The sequence below is a fragment of the Cyprinus carpio genome, chromosome B7 (assembly GCF_018340385.1).
Source record: "Cyprinus carpio isolate SPL01 chromosome B7, ASM1834038v1, whole genome shotgun sequence".
NCBI classification, from domain to species: domain Eukaryota; kingdom Metazoa; phylum Chordata; class Actinopteri; order Cypriniformes; family Cyprinidae; genus Cyprinus; species Cyprinus carpio.
Genome location: NC_056603.1, coordinates 8,784,354 through 8,798,276, shown reverse-complemented (window position 1 = coordinate 8,798,276; position 13,923 = coordinate 8,784,354).

Genomic DNA, 13,923 nt, shown 5'->3' with positions numbered 1-13,923 from the left:
AGGAAATGTTTTAATTGCCTTCTGAACGTTGCTTTTATGCTGCCTCTGAACTTCTGGCTTCTGTGGCTGGCAAGAAGAACAGATTGTGTCTTTTTCAATCTGTCTGTTGCTGAGGTCATTGGTTACACCTGCATATTTATTTATCTGTTAGGAACAACCCTTAATGAGAAAGTTATTATTTGTATTTCTAATTACATGGTCAGTATGTTAATTGTGGGTCGACCGCTCTTTCAGACTTCTGTGTGGAGCGATTCCTGGCAGTAGTCTATTTTGTTGGTCTACCCTAGAAACATTAAAACCTCTAAACTTAAACTGCTATTTGTTGGACTGGGTTGGCTGATAATCCTGATGTTTGGATGGTTTATTATGGATTCATTCCCTAAAAAACCAAAGTTTTACACAGGACTGTTTCTAGCAATATTAGTTATATGCACATCTTGCTCTGTCATGATTCTGTGGGTTTTGAAGCCCAATCCAGCAGATGGACAGAAGGCGAAAGAAGGAACATATCAACAAAAGAGAAAAGCTTTTGTAGTCGTCACAGTCATCTTGATCACACTGGTGTTTGGCTATGGGACAATCTCATGTGTTATTACACTGAGGGATCAAATTCCATACGATACTTTTTGTGTACTTGTAGGTTTAATTTGGTGGACCCTTTTGCCGAATGCTCTAGTTCAATCTTACCTCTACTTGTCAAAGAAGCTGACATGCATCAAAAGCTGTTAACATTTAGATCTGTCTGTTGTTAATATGCATCATGTTATAGATGTGTAAGTGTGTTTATACATTATTTAGATTTCAGAATGAGAGAAAATATAAATGTCTTTCTTTCTTTGCTCTCTATTCTAGTCTGCTGATAAATTTGAAACTTTGTATTTCTTAGCACTCTTTAGGATGACCTGCTTGTTATATTCCTCATTTGAGAGCAATTTTGAATAAAAGTGTTTGCTAAATAAATAAATAAATGTGATCCAATACAATATCTTACTCTATATACTATAAACAACAACATAGATGTTCAGTGGATACATATGAAGTCTTCATTATCTCACATTTTTCTATGACGTTACTATTGTCACCTTTGTCAACATGTGGTCTATTGACTTAAAAAAATGCATATCATATGTGTTTATACAGAAGGCGCAATCCCACAGTGCCATGTTTCAGTTCATTTGAATGTAGTGCAATCTATAATGACAACCACTTCTTTACATTGTCACATCAGTGTTTATAATATATAGGATTTATTATAGTATATGCCATTTTACTTTACAGTATATAAATTAATTGCTACATAAAATGAATATGAATATAAAAGGGACAGTCTGTGTTATTATACTGAGAGATCATATTCCATATGACACATATTGTTTAGCTCTAGGTTTAAGTTGGTGCACCCTTGTCTCAAGCATTCATGTTCAACCTTATCTCTACCTGTCTAAAGTAGCCAATGCATCAAAAGCCATTAACCTTAATTATGTAGAGATGTCTATATTTGTACTGTATGTGTCATGCGATTAGTACTGTATATAAATAAGTTTACATTAATAAGATCTCAAATTTCCAGCAATTGCCTGAATTCTGTTGATTGTTAATTAAAATACATTTCATTTGATATTTTTACACTCTATCCTAGCTTGTACCTTTCTAAACAACTTTAGTAGTTACTGCCTCCTTGCATTCCTCATTTTTAAGCTGTCAGTAAATAAATAAATGTAAATGTAATTCAAATGCATTTGTGTCTTGTGTTCTATATACCTCAAACATCTGCTCAAATCTTAAATATCTTCAATCACTCACAAAATATTTTCCTTAATATTTATGTGATATGTACAAAAGCTATTTTATCCTTTATGTAAATATTGACAATTAAATTCGAAAAAAAAAATAGCAATCAAATGTATAATATAATACAAAAACAAAACAAAAAACTTGTCATCAGGCAGGATACTCATTCTAAAACTTGCCACTGTATATCCAGGCTTTACAAAAAAGGATGTTATTAAAAGATGCAGATTATATTGGCACCCTACAGACAATATATATATAACATTTATATTGAAATACAACCTATCTGCTTTTAAAAACCAGTGTGCTGGAACTCCTTGATGTGTTTTTTGTAATCTGATAAATTCAGACTGTACATAAGTGTTACATCCTTGTAAATCTTATTCAGTCAGCTCCAGCATCCATCATGGTTGAATTGCAAATGACAGTGTGTCTAGACATAAATCCCAACACTGTGCCATTTCTGACATTTAATGTTTGGCAACACCAGCTTGCTTACTTTTCTGTTAGGTGCAATGCTTAATGTGAAAGTTATTATTCTTGTTTCTAATTACTTGTCCACTATGTTAATTGTGGTTTGACCGCTTTTTCAAACCTACTTCTGTGTGGAGCGCTACCTGGCTGTGGTTCATCCACTGGTTTACCTAAAATACATGAGAGCCCCTAAACTTAAACTGTCATTTGTTGGGCTGGTTTGGCTGTTACTCCTGCTATTTGCATGGTTTATTATGGATTCTTATACTAAAATAGCAAAATTTCAAACAGGAGTGTTTCTAGCAATGTTGGTTGTGTGTTCATCTTGCTCTGTCATGATTCTGTGGGTTTTAAAGAGACCCAAGCCAGGGGACGGAGAGAAAGCAGAAGTACATCAACATAAGAGAAAGGCTTTTGTAGCTGTCACAGTCATCTTGATCACACTGGTGTTTGGCTATGGGACAGTCTCATGGGTTTTTGTAATGAGGGATCAGCTTCCATAGCACACTTATTGTTTAGTTCTAGGTTTAAGTTGGTGCACCATTTTGCAGTTCAACCTTACCTCTACCTGTCAAAAATCAAAAATCATTAACTGTATTTGTATAAACTGATAGATGTCTGTGTGATGTGAATCATGTGATAAACATACAACTGTATTTACAATATATCTAGATGTCAGAACACAGTGAATTTGTATCTTGTATTGATAAAAATGTATTGTCTCATAGTTTAGTAAAAAATAAATATATATATCGTTGTACTATTTTTGGAAAGATATATTATGTAAAATACTTTTGCTCCTGTATAGTAATTTCCAAGAGGCCACCTGCCAAACAAATATCATATTTGTGACACTGGAGCACAAAACCAGTCTTAAGTCGCTGGGGTATATTTGTAGCAATAGCCAAAAATACACTGTATGGGTCAAAATGATCGATTTTGCCAAAAATCATTAGGATCTTAAGTAAAGATCATGTTCCATGAAGATATTTTGTAGATGTCCTACTGTAAATATATTAAAACTTCATTTTTGATTAGTAATATGCATTGCTAAGAACTTAATTTGGACAACTTTAAAGGTGATTTTCTCAATATTTAGATTTTTTTGCACCCTCAGATTCCATTTTCAAATATTGTCCTATCCTAACAAACCATGCATTGATGGAAAGCTTATTTATTCAGCTTTCAGATGATGTATAAAACTCAATTTCGAAAAATTTACCCTTACGACTGATTTTGTGGTCCAGGGTCACATTTGTCATGTATATCATATCATATTTATATAACTTATATTAGATTTTACTAACTAATTTGATATGCAAATAATATCAGAAAATGTGTGTATTCTTTTTAACTCAATAATAATAAAACACCTAGAAATGACCAGTAGTAAGACGAATGAATATAAAACCGCAGGAAATCTTTCTGTTTATTTCATAGATTAGGCAAAACCAATTTCTCCTGTAAAACAGCTCTTACAAGACAGTAGTGTCATTATTCAGCTCTATTCAGTGCAAGTTTTGTTCTCACCCGATGATGTCAATGCTGTCCAGTTGATAAAATCATTGAATATTTATTGGTTTTTATACCCCAATAAAGCAAGCCAAAGGTGACAAAGTACAATATAAAGGGCATAAAGTAAGATATAAACTACTATTGGGTGTATTGGGAAATACACACTGTTGTGTGCAATTTTTCACTAAAATGTCATTAATGTGATTGCAGTGTGGAAAAATGCCTTCGGCAGAAGCTGGAAAAACAGCAAAGCTCTCAAACCAAAAGAGCACATTAGACAGACAAGATACTGTATTGATTCTTAGTAGATATACAAATGTCAAAGTTTGGGTGAAACACTGGTAAGTGTGGCAACACTGTTGACACCTAAAGTGTTTGCACTAAATATAACACATAATAATACACACAATAAAACTGCGGAAGGATAGGCTCTGAGAAGAGGCACTATTATTGTCACCTGTTAATGTACTTGTCAAGTAGTGCCATCAGAGACAGGCTTAGCACCTTGTTCTAGGAAGGTTAGATTCTGGTTATGATAACCTTTCTGATATGATGGGATTAATTTAAGTACTGACACACTACATAGAGATCAAAGAGGGCTAGAGGTAGCTCCTACATTATGTAGCAAAATTTAAATTGTCTGTCTGCCCACAAAACAAGAACAAACTAACAGAGTAAGTCTCAAAATCTTCCAAGGTTGTTTTAAAATGTAAAGGTATGCCGTTATACTATGGTGGCTCTATACATTATAAAATGTCTATATGCATAACTGTTTGCATAGTTTCTTATGCAACAACATTTATGAAGTGGTTGGAGATACCATTTATTTATAGCCATCTATCTATTCAACCATAGTAAAATCACCACCTGCAGAGCAAAAATGATGCTGAAATGAGAAAATGAAGTTTTATTGACTATAATTTTCATATGTAATTTAAATTTGTCATACACAAACGCACTCAAAAAAATGCTGATGGAAAATACCAAATAATACATTTAGATAAGTTTATGCCCAAAACAAGTGAAAAAAAAAAAAATAGATATTTCTATACACTTTAAACACAAATTTTGACTTGTTTTAAGGAAATTTTGGCTGGAAACTAAGACGTACACTATATTTATTTGTTTATTTCTGTCACAACAGAAGTAACAGAGGTAAAGTACATATCAGGTTAGATAGGAAGTATGGTGATGAATTTAACATCCAAAAAATTGTATTTGATTTGTATTTTTGACAATTAAGTTGCGTGATTAGTGTTGGTTAAAAGGCATTGTGTAAAATGCTGTGGAATCCAAATAATTAATCCATTCATTTGAGTCACACTTTTATGTGAAAATAACCTAATCCTTGTCTGTAAAGACAACTAATATAATTTTTATTAACTTTAAGTCCAACATTAGAATGAAAATGTGTGATCAGTGTTAGGTTTGATTACATCAGTCCCTCTGAAATCTCTAAACTGAATAGAATTACACAAGAGGGCGTTCAGTTCCAGCAGCATTTGAATATGATCATTTCAAGCATAAAACTATATCAGATCTCTTAGGTGCCCCAGAAACATTGTTGACCAGGTTAACACAAACCTTGTCAGCGTGAGGAACGCCAGATACAGTATATCATCTCAAGGTTTCTGTAAACACTCGACCAGGTTAGTGGGCCACTTTTGAGGTGTTATGGACTGTGTTTACACCATGTCATCCATGTGAAATTGAAAAGCAACTCATCATAATTATTATTATGAGCCCTGCTTTTCAATCTATTGCTTTTATATTAAAATCCCATGGTTTTCCACAGGTACAGCACTCTGAGGCTCAGATGCGTGTGTGTTGTGATGGCCTGGCTCGTGACCTGGTCTTTTGGAGCATATGCCATTTTCACTTTTCCACTAATCCCACTAAAGTCTACAGTATCCTTCTCACAATCTGCCTCTTGTTCATCACTGCCTGTAGTTTAGGAGTGCTGAAAGCTCTGCTGAAACCCAGTCCTGGAGATAAAGAGAAAGAAGGGATGTGCAATAAGAGAAAGAGGAACTTCTGGGCCATAACACACATTCTAGTTCAGTTATATTTGTCCTATTTCTTATTGTTGGTAACTATATTTATAAAGGCAGATGTTCCATATGACACTTTTTGTTTGATGACAGGCATTAGCATATGGTTTCTGAGACCAAGTAGTAGTATCTTGTATTTGTCCAAGTACAAACCCGATTCCAAAAAAGTTGGGACACTGTACAAATTGTGAGTAAAAAAAGGAATGGAATAATTTACAAATCTCATAAACTTATATTTTATTCACAATAGAATATAGATAACATATCAAATGTTGAAAGTGAGACAATTCGAAATGTCCTGCCAAATATTGGCTCATTTTGGATTTCGTGAGAGCTACACATTCCAAAAAAAGTTGGGACAGGTAGCAATAAAAGTTTAATGTACATATAAGGAACAGCTGGAGGACCAATTTGCAACTTATTAGGTCAATTGGCAACATGATTGGGTATAAAAAGAGCATCTCAGAGTGGCAGTGTCTATCAGAAGTCAAGATGGGCAGAGGATCATCAATTCCCCCAATGCTGCGGCGAAAAATAGATGAGCAATATCAGAAAGGAGTTTCTCAGAGAAAAATTGCAAAGAGTTTGAAGTTATCATCATCTACAGTGCATGATATCATCCAAAGATTCAGAGAATCTGGAACAATCTCTGTGCTTAAGGGTCAAAGCCGGAAAACCATACTGGATGCCCGTGATCTTTGGGCCCTTAGACGGCACTGCATCACATACAGGAATGCTACTGTAATGTAAAAAACAACATGGGCTCAGGAATACTTCCAGAAAACATTGTCGGTGAACACAATCCACCGTGCCATTCGCCGTTGCCGGTTAAATCACTATAGGTCAAAAAAGAAGCCATATCTAAACATGATCCAGAAGCGCAGGCGTTTTCTCTGGGCCAAGGCTCATTTAAAATGGACTGTGCCAAAGTGGAAAACTGTTCTGTGGTCAGACGAATCAAAATTTGAAGTTCTTTTTGGAAAACTGGGACCCCATATCATCCGGACTAAAGAGGACAAGGACAACCCAAGTTGTTATCAGCTCTCAGTTCAGAAGCCTGCATCTCTGATGGTATGGGGTTATATGAGTGCGTGTGGCATGGGCAGCTTACACATCTGGAAAGGCACCATCAATGCTGAAAGGTATATCCAAGTTCTAGAACAACATATGCTCCCATCCAGATGTTGTCTCTTTCAGGGAAGACCTTGCATTTTCCACGATGACAATGCCAGACCACATACTGCATTAATTACAACATCATAGCTGCGTAGAAGAAGGATCCGGGTACTGAAATGGCCAGCCTGCAGTCCAGATCTTTCACCCATAGAAAACATTTGGTGCATCATAAAGAGGAAGATGCAACAAAGAAGACCTAAGACAGTTGAGCAACTAGAAGCCTGTATTAAACAAGAATGGGACAACATTCCTATTCCTAAACTTGAGCAACTTGTCTCCTCAGTCCCCAGACGTTTGCAGACTGTTATAAAAAGAAGAGGGGATGCCACATAGTGGTAAACATGACCTTGCCCCAACTTTTTTGAGATGTGTTGATGCCATGAAATTTAAAAACAACTTATTTTTCCCTTAAAGTGATACATTTTCTCAGTTTAAACATTTGATATGTCATCTATGTTGTATTCTGAATAAAATATTGAAATTTGAAACTTCCACATCATTGCATTCTGTTTTTATTCACAATTTGTACAGTGTCCAAACTTTTTTGGAATCGGGTTTGTACAACAAACTGCCATATTTCAAAAAAACATAAACAATATTCTTTTAAATGATGATTTATGCAGGGGAAAGATGAAAAACATGGTTAATGACATTAATCCTTTTTTTTTGTTATTATTTTACAAATATTTGTTGTATAAAGATGAGACCTGTTAACTTATTTTCCCTCATGAACTGGGGTCACGAGTGAAAATAACACATATAACAGATTGTGTTTCCTGTGTACCTTGTAAACATTGTGTAAACATTTTTTAAATCTAAAGGTTTTGTATGGTGATGACACTAGATACTTTTTTGAATAATATTGATAAATAGAACACTATCATTGTTTTCATAGAGCATGGGTGGCAGAGATAAATAGTCTGATCATTTGAATATGTCTCTCATCATTGTGATGGCTCATGTAAATGGCATTACTTCATACATCAACATCTGTTTTGAAAACATTGCTAGTGCTACTGAACTTAATATTGTGCTTTATCTAATGTAGAAATTGGGCTAAAACATTAAAACATTTATTCTATAGAGTTAGCAACCTATGAGAACTGTATAATAATGCAGAAATGATGTAAATTACTGTACATAATGCAGCATGTCATGTTCAGTTTACACATAATAAACTTTTTCAAACAACTCTTCAGTTCTTCATTATATCTGTACCATCTCTGAAGGGTTTGCAACTATGCGCCTCTCTTTTTATTTAAACCTTCAAAGTGGAAAAAATGTGCTTAAATTTGGTTGAGCAAAGCAAAATTAAGACTATATTATTTCTAGTACCAAACAACAAATTTTATTTTTTTTTTTTCATGTATCTATAGGTAAACAATGCAAAATTATTCTATATGTTCTTCTCCAGTTTCTTCACAGCCCTCTTTTAATATGGATGAGAGGAGTGGCTATCACACAGACATGTACTGTATTTCTACACACTGTATCCTCACAACACCCTTACAGACTGCACAGATATACATGTGTGAGTATGTGAATTGATTTTATTTTCTATTTGAAATATCAAACATCTATCACAGATTGTGAAGTTTTTGGAGTATGTTGTTGTGGTGTATGCTTTATCATGAAGATGCTGTCTTAATATTTTTTAAATTTCGCCTTTTGCCTATAGGATTAATAATGCAATTTAATCATTAATGTATTTGATATAAACTTATGAACTGATTTAATTTAACAGATGCACACAGAAAATTAAGGAACTTCTGAGCAAATATGGGAGTGAGCAACACTATGGATTTATCTAACTGCACCCTCCGATTTAAAAGGAACTTTTCTGATGATCCATTTTATGAGTGCATGGACTCTTATCCAGGAAATATTCTCACTGCCATCAGCTTACTGTTCAACACCGTCATTTTCTTGCCTGTGAACTGCTGGATTCTGTGGCTGGTGACGAGAAGTGTCGCGTCCTCAGACTTTGTCATTTTGAATCAGTCTGTTGCTGAGGTCATTAATGGGGTTTCTCTCATTACTTTTGTCTTAGGTGCTTTGCTTAATAAGAAAGCTCTTATTCTTATCTCTATTTTCCTGTGCAGTACATATCTGGTGGGTCGACCGCTCTTTCAAACCGTTTTTCTGTGTGGAGCGATACCTGGCTGTGGTCCATCCACTGGTTTACCTGAAATACAAAAAAAACCCTAAGATGAAACTGCCTTTAGTTGTGCTTGTCTGGCTGATTATCCTGGCATTTGGATTTTATATTATGAATTCTTACCCGAAAATGCCTGTATGGCTTGCGATGGGACTGTTTCTAGCAATATTAGTTGTGTGTTCATCTTGCTCTGTCATGATTCTGTGGGTTTTAAAGAGACCCAAGCCAGGGAATGGAGAGAAAGCAGAAGTACATCAACAGAAGAGAAAGGCTTTTGTAGCTGTCACAGTCATCTTGATCACACTGGTGTTTGGCTATGGGACAATCTCATGGGTTTTTGTAATGAGGGATCAACTTCCATACCACACTTATTGTTTAGTTCTAGGTTTAAGCTGGTGCACCCTTTTGCCAAGCGCCGCAGTTCAACCTTACCTCCACCTGTCAAAAGTGCATGAAGTATTTTTTGTGCTGAAATTCTTGAGGAATGTTCTTGCAAAGTTTGGTAGCAAAATGTAATTTTAAAATATTGTTGTTTCATTAAATTAAAAGTTGTGATCAGTTCATGCAGAATACAAATGGATTTTAGCAATAACTTTGCAAATCCAGTCTCAGTGATTTATCCACTGAAGAAAGAAAGTGTCAAAATATGTTTTATTTCCTTTTTGAACAGTAAATTTGAACAGTTGGTTCATTATTTCAGGCCTGACAAACTTCTCTCTGTGTAATTTTATTGCTTAAAAATTGTACTGTTGGATACCCGTATGTGATGACGTTTATATAGTTTTAAGCATGGCTTATATGCCTAAACATATTTGGGGCCACTATACGTACAATTTATGGAGACTTTCTAATTTGTCATTAGGATAATATCAAGATATTTCTTTAAACTTAATCTCCACGTGAATATATTTATTAAAAAGTTTAATGAAAAAATTGCAACTCAAACCTGTATTTAATAATATATTTATAAAAATGTACTTTTAAATGAAATGATCCCTAGACTGTGTAACAAGAAGATCAAGGGAAGCAAGAAAAAACAAAGATCTAATGCAGCGTTTAATCAATTAAAACAAACTAGGAAATCAATCCAGGAGAACTGAAAACATGTATAACTACTGACCATGACTCATAGGGAAACCATGGCTTAAATACACACGTGTTAACAAAACACACACACACCTGTTAAAACAATCAAAAGAACCAATGATCAAATAAACTACTGGACTACAAACGGTCAAATGAAATGGAAGAACTACAACATAAAAGTCCAAACATAACACATAACTGGGAACATGTGACATTATATAACAGAGCACTTCATGCACAAACTAGTACTTGAGACTGAATTTTTTTTTTTAATTAATATTTGTAAATATTTCTATTTTAAAAGTAAACACACATTATGGTTCAGATGATGGCATGTGTTAGATTTTAAGCATGTCTCCCTGCAAAAAACTATAAGAAAAGTAACATACACTGAACAAAATTATAAACGCAACACTTATGTTTTTGCCCCCATTTTTCATAAGCTGAACTCAAAGATCTAAGACTTTTTCTATGTACACAAAAGGCCTATTCCTCTCAAATATTGTTCACAAATCTGTCTAAATCTGTGTTAGTGAGCACTTCTCATTTGCCGAGATAATCCATCCACCTCACAGGTGTGGCATATCATTGATGATTATCGCACAGGTGTGCCTTAGGCTGGCCACAATAAAAGGCCACTCTAAAATGTGCAGTTTTACTGTATTGGGGGGTCCGGGGGATCTGAAAAGCAGTCAATATCTGGTGTGACCACCATTTGCATCTTGCAGTGCAACACATCTTCTTCGCATAGAGTTGATCAGGTTGTTAATTGTGGCCTGTGGAATGTTGGTCCACTCCTCTTTAATGGCTGTGCGAAGTTGCTGGATATTGGCAGGAACTGGAACAAGCTGTCGTATACACCGATCCAGAGCATCCCAAACATGCTCAATGGGGTGACATGTCCGGTGAGTACGCTGGCCATGCAAGAACTGATATGCTTTCAGCTTCCAGCTTATTGTGGCCGGAGTATGTGCAATAATCATGCTGTCTAAATAATAGATAGTAATATATAAATAAATAAATAAATAGGCCTTTTGTGTACATAGATAAAGTCTGCGATCTTTGAATTCAGCTCATGAAAAATGGGCGCAAAAACAAAAGTGTTGAGTTTATAATTTTGTTCAGTGTAAGAAAAGAAATATAAGTGTTTCGTAGGAGAACAACTGATACTGTACCTTCCGTCAGAACAATATTTTATATTATATTTTGATACTAAACTGACAGAGACACTTTTCATGCTCTTGCATCTAAAAATATTACAAATGAATCCATTTATGATCATCTCTGACAATCGGCATGTTTTGGATGCAAGGCAACCTGTGATTTGTGACAGGTAGGGTATGTTTGAATGGCACTGTTAGGCAAAAGGGTTCACCAATAGTCTCTTTGGTAACTTTCGTTTGTAGTTCTGTTATATAACAAAAGCATTTTTTGACTGCTGCAGTTACCTAAAATCTCACAGTGTATTAGAGGTGTGGCCATCAGCACAATATATACAGTATAACAAATAAAAGCTCACAATGCACTTCAGGCTGCACATATGCATGTAAAACTATCAATGTGTAAGTACAGGGGTGGGTTTCTTTCTCAAAGCAATTGGATATTCATTTTATTATCTAGTAAAAATGAAGTTTATCATCTTATCTGGTATGATCCTGGATTATCTACTAATAGTGTGGCAATATGTTGTGGTAATATAATGTATCTAAAATGGATTGTTCACCTTTTCTGCTAAATGTGCGAGATTGACAGTTTATGACTTTATTTGGAATAATCTGACCATTTCTGAAATAATGCATACGAAATACATATGTACAGATTATCTTTCCCCCCTATTTCTTACCAGGGCAAATCTCACTGAATATGGAAGTGAACAGCACTGTTGACTTTTTATCCAATTGCATCTCTCAATCTGGAAGCAACTGTTCTGGTGATCCATTTTTTGAGTGCATGGACTCCCATCCGGGAAATGTTTTCACTGGCTTCTATATAGTGCTGAACGTTGTCCTTTTTCTGCCTATGAACTGCTGGATTCTGTGGCTTGTGTGGATCAGTAAAGGTGTTGTATGGTCAGACTTTGTAATTTTGAACCTGTCTGTTTCTGAGATCATTTGTGGGATTGCCCTCACTAGTTTTCTGTCAGGTGCTTTGCTTAATAAGAAAGTTGTCATTCTCATCTCTAATTACCTGTCTAGTACATTTCTGGTAGGTCGACCGCTCTTTCAGACCATTTTTTGTATTGAGCGCTACCTGGCAGTGGTCCATCCATTGGTTTATCTAAAATACATGAAAGCTCCTAAAGCTAAAGTATTATCTGTTGGGCTGGTCTGGCTGATCATCATGATCTTTGGATGGCATACAATGGATTCCTACCCCAAAATCCCTGTATGGCTATACTTGGGTATAAATATGGGAACGATAGTTGCATGTTCATCTTGCTCTTTCATGATTCTGTGGGTTTTGAAGAGACCCAAACCAGGGGAAGGAAAGGAGAAAGAAACAGCGTGTCAGCTGAAGAGAAAGGCTTTTTTAGCCGTCACAGTCATCTTGTTCACACTGGTGTTTGGCTATGGGGCAATCTCATGTGTTATTATGCTGAGGGATCAACTTCCATACAATATTTTTTGTGTATTTGTAGGTTTAAGTTGGTGGACCCTTTTGCCAAGTAGTGCCATTCAACAATACCTCTACCTGTCAAAAATCAACAGGTTGCCTTGCATTAAAAACATTTAAGATTTTCAGAGATTATCATAAATGTCATAAATGGGAAACAGATTTTTTTTTAGATTGCAGAAGCTAAGCAAAAGATTGCAGAAAATGTGTTTATTTATTTTTGTGAAATATGTCTAAATATACATCTGTCACTTAGTTTGTTTTAAATATAAATATAATTTGGATATCTGTCCTATATCCTATTTCATGCTCTGTTATACTGTATAATGTCACATGTTCCCAGTTTTGTCTTATGTTTGGACTTTTGTGCTGGTGCCGGAGACCTTAGTTGTTTCTTTGATCACTGGATCTTTTGACTGTGTCACGCTATATATATCAATGTACAATATGTTTATTCTTCAAAATGTGTACTAATTACACTCTGTCTGCTGCATTCACCACATAAACTTCACTGTGGATGAAGGAAGTGGCCATCACAATATGACACCGTCCTAAATCAAAAAAAAAAAAAAAAAAAAACAACATAAATTTCAATCTAATAATATCATAGCAAAAAAAAAAAAAAAAAAAACTTTTCATTGCAAAAAAAAAAAAAAAAAAAAAAATAATAACTTGTTGCTTGAGATATCTCTGTGATAAATTATGAAGGCAATAAATAGTCTTAATAATTACTGTAATAATGTCTGTATATAATGGTAATGTGGTTTATCTGACACTGATAATTAGTTTTCTTGTTATATACTCTAAACCTATGAACACGTCTTGTGGCTTTGTTTGCATTGACCATTTATACCCATTTATACAGCTTAAAAGCATTGCATATGCATAAAAGATATTATCTTTGACCCGACAACAACAAGAAATCTGTCAGGAAGCAACTGTTCTGGTGTTCAGTTTTTTCAGTGCATGGACTCCTGTCCAGGAAATTTAATTACTGTCTTCATCATACTGCTGCATGCTGTCCTTTTGCTGCCTCTGGACTGCTGGATTCTGTGGCTG